The following is a 3,883-nucleotide window of genomic DNA, read 5'->3' on the forward strand; positions in this document are numbered from 1 at the left end:
GGAGACTTCAGGATCCCACTTTTAGCATCAGGCAGATCTTCTAGATAGAAGTCAGTACACAAAAGTCCCAGAATAGCTAATGCTATCCTAAGCAAAAAGAGCAAAACTGGAGGGATCACATAACCTGACTTCAAATTATAATACAGTGCTATAGTAGCAAAAATGGCATGACACTGGCTTAAACACAGACACATAGACCAGTGGAATAAAATAGAAAATGCAGAAATAAACTTACACATCTACAGTGAACTCATTTTTTACAAAGGTGCCAAGAACATACCTTGGAGACTGTCACTTCAATAAATAGTGCTGGTAAAATTTGATATCCATATGCAGAAGAATGAAACTAAACCTTTATCTCTTGCCATATACAAAAATCAATTCAAAACTGATTAAAGACTTAAATCTAAGACCAGAAACTATGAAACTACTAAAAAGAAAACATTGAGGAAACTCTTGAGGATACTGGAGTGGGCAAAGATTTCTTGAGTAATACCCTACATGCACAGGCAATGAAAATGGACAAATGGGATCACATCAAGTTAAAAATAAATACAAATAAAAAAATCCTGCACAACAAAGGAAACAATCAACAAAGTGAAAATAAACCCCACAGAATGGATTAAAATATTTGCAAACTACCAATCTGTCAAGGGATTAATAACCAGAATATATAAAGAGCTCAAACAACCCCATAGAAAAAAAAATCCAATAACCCAATTTAACAAGGGGCAAAAGATCTGAATAGACATTTCTAAAAAGAAGGCATACAAATGGCAAATAGGTATATGAAAATTTGCTCTACATTATTGATATCAGAGAAATACAGGTCAAAACTACAATAAGTTATTAGATTACCCTAGTTAAAATGGCTTTTATCCAAAAGACAGGCAATAACAGATGCTGGCAAGGATGTGGAGAAAAGAAAACCCCCATACACTGTTGGTGGGAATGTAAATTAGTACAATCACTATGAAGAATAGTTTGGAGGCTCCTCAAAAAACTAAAAATAGAGTTACTGTATGATCCGGCAATCCAACTCAGTTATTTACCAAAAAGTATATTCTAATCAGTATTTCAAAGAGATATCCATACTCCCATGTTTATCATAATATTTTTCTCAACAGCAATGATTTGGAGGGAACTTGTGTCCATCAACAGATAAATAAAGAAAATGTGGCACTTATACATAATGGAGTACTATTCAGCCATAAAAAAGAATGAGATCCTGTCATTTGTAACAACATGAATAAAACTGGAGGTCATTATGTTAAAAAGTGAAATAAGACAGGTACAGAAAGACAAATTTCACATATTCTCCCTTATTTGTGGGAGGTACAAATTAAAACATCTGAATTCATGGAGATAGAGGGTAAAAAGATGATTACCAGAGTCTGGGAAGGGTAGTTGGTTGGAGGGTGGAAGTGGGGTTGGTTAATGGGTACAAAAAAGAGAAAGAATTAATAAGGCCTAGTATTTGTTAGCACAACAGGGTGACTATAGTCAAAAATAATTTAATTGTACATTCTAAAATTACTAAAAGATAATTGAATCGTTTATATAACACAAAAGATAAATGCTTCAGATGATGGGTACCCCATTTCTCTGATTTGATTATTATGCATTGCATGCCTATTTAAAAATAATATGTAACCCATAAATATATATGCCTACTGTGTATCCACAAAAATTAAAAATTAATTCTAAAAAAATAGCAGATACGTTTTGTGGAATATAGGCATTTGTTTAGCTTTGGACTATGGTCGGTACAAAACTCATTGCTACAATGAATCATACATTGAGTCAATCAAATGTGTTTTTTATTATATAATCCACTGATCAAAAGTTAAACATTGTTAGAGAACAACTTTTGCAATGAATATAGGGTTATTTTTGGTTGAATTTAAGAAAATGTAAATATTTGTTTTTAATATATATACAGAATTGAAATCATTAGGCCTAAGAGTCTACTTTATGAAGAAATTTACGTAAAGTATTCTGTTTGGGCTTAAGCAGTAGGAAGAATATATACATGTGAAGCCAAAAGGATGAGGAACAGATGACAATGTGTGCCTTTCCCTCAATATCCAATTCAGTTTCAGTGGTTATTTGTACTCTACTATAGAAGTAGATAGAGGTTAAAGGAAAAATCTTTATAAACAATATTTTAATGAGATAATTTACATACAGTTGTATAGATCTCTTATACAGTTCTATGAGTTTTGACAAATGCATAAATTGTACAACCACAATAAAAATACAGTTCCGTAACCCCAAAAATGTCCTTTGTGATCCCTTTTTACATAACTCTTTTCTCACCTCAAGCCCCTGGTCAATATTTTGTCCCTATATTTTGCCTTTTCTTTTTTTTTTTTTTTTTTTTTTTTTTTTTTTTTTTGAGGAATTAACAGTCTTTATTGGGCTCAGACCAGGAGTCCGTGGGTCTTGAGGACCTCTGTGTATTTGTCAATTTTCTTCTCCACGTTCTTCTCGGCCTGTTTCCGTAGCCTCATGAGCTGTTTCTTCTTCCGGTAGTGGATCTTGGCTTTCTCTTTCCTCTTCTCCTCCAGGGTGGCTGTCACTGCCTGGTACTTCCAGCCAACCTCGTGAGCCAGGCGCCCCAGATAGGCAAACTAGGCGGGGTGGGGTGGGGGACGGTGAACAAATGAAGTTGTAAGGACATCTAAGCCCCCACACCCTGAGGAGCCAGAGCTAGTGAGAGCTGGGAGGTGACTGACAGCTGGGCATATCATAATGCAGCTGTTCTCTGCAGGCCCGTTAGAAAAGCACCCACCCAACCCTCCTGGCATCAGCTAAGCCATTGGCATTGTCGCCATTCCCGCAGGGACATCCGCAGACCATCGTGAGATAAAGACATCATCTGCTATTTTGCCTTTTCTAGAATGTCATATAATGTGAATTATACAAAACTTAGCTTTTTGAATCTGTTTTCTTCATGAAGGTCATTTTAATGATAGAAAGAAAAGTAATGCCTTTTACATTCTGGCTTGTTTTAGGCTGCACTGAGATGCCACAATCGTGGCAAATATAGCAGATATGAAGAAAGATAAGTTGATGTTATAATCAACAGTGGAGACATGGAGGAAAGCAACAATAGCTAGATGTGTAAAATCAGTACTGAACAAATGTGAAACACCCTCTAAGGAGTCTCAGCAATACGTAGAGAGAGTTTCCAGTGGGCTGAAATCCTGAAGTTGTACAGGTGGGAGAAAACAGCTCAGGGGAATTTTCATATTAACATTAACATGACCTTCTTTGTATTTCTTGGTTGATGAGCCTTGTAATCTTTAGGCTACAAAAGCATATAAAAATTGGTTAAAATAAATACATAAACACAAAGCTCACAAACTAAATATTTTATCAAGTGAAATGTTGAAAATAATGCTGACAATCTGAGAAAGATATAAATATACTGCATTTGTTCCAAAACTCAAGATGAAGAAGAGTTTAAAGAAAGAAATCAGGAACTATATGTGGCCACAGACTAGATAGAAATAGATTAGTGGAAGGAAGTTGTTAAGTAAATGATTCTATTCTAAGACGTTGGCATCACACTTCTTTTTTAACCATGGTCACTGGTCAAGTTCATTCTAGTGGATTTAAAGACACTAGATAAATTCAAGGATAAGCTGAGATCATGTAGTTATTCACAGTGATGTAAATAGAAAAAGTTTACTCCAAGAAAAAAGCTAGTCAAACTTCCAAAAGTGCTCAACCAGAAAGATGTTTTTTCAAATACACTCATTAGCAATAATTTTTTTTCTTAAAGAGACACCATTCAAAATTGAGGTTTTTCTTTTAAAGACATTATGGACAAAGTTGGTTGATAGCTCAATTTTGTTCAGTCATAAATCTTACTCAT

At 34.7% G+C, this 3,883-nt stretch overlaps 1 non-coding gene across 1 annotated transcript; it reads right to left on the minus strand.

Moving 5' to 3' along the window:
- Positions 1 to 2,800: 2,800 nt before the first annotated feature.
- LOC115831887 lies at positions 2,801 to 2,886 on the minus strand. Its single transcript, XR_004027378.1, has one exon. It is a non-coding gene; the product is annotated as a small nucleolar RNA SNORD35 (small nucleolar RNA).
- Between the last annotated feature and the right edge of the window lie 997 nt (positions 2,887 to 3,883).

The sequence above is a fragment of the Nomascus leucogenys genome, chromosome 2 (assembly GCF_006542625.1).
Source record: "Nomascus leucogenys isolate Asia chromosome 2, Asia_NLE_v1, whole genome shotgun sequence".
Taxonomy (NCBI): domain Eukaryota; kingdom Metazoa; phylum Chordata; class Mammalia; order Primates; family Hylobatidae; genus Nomascus; species Nomascus leucogenys.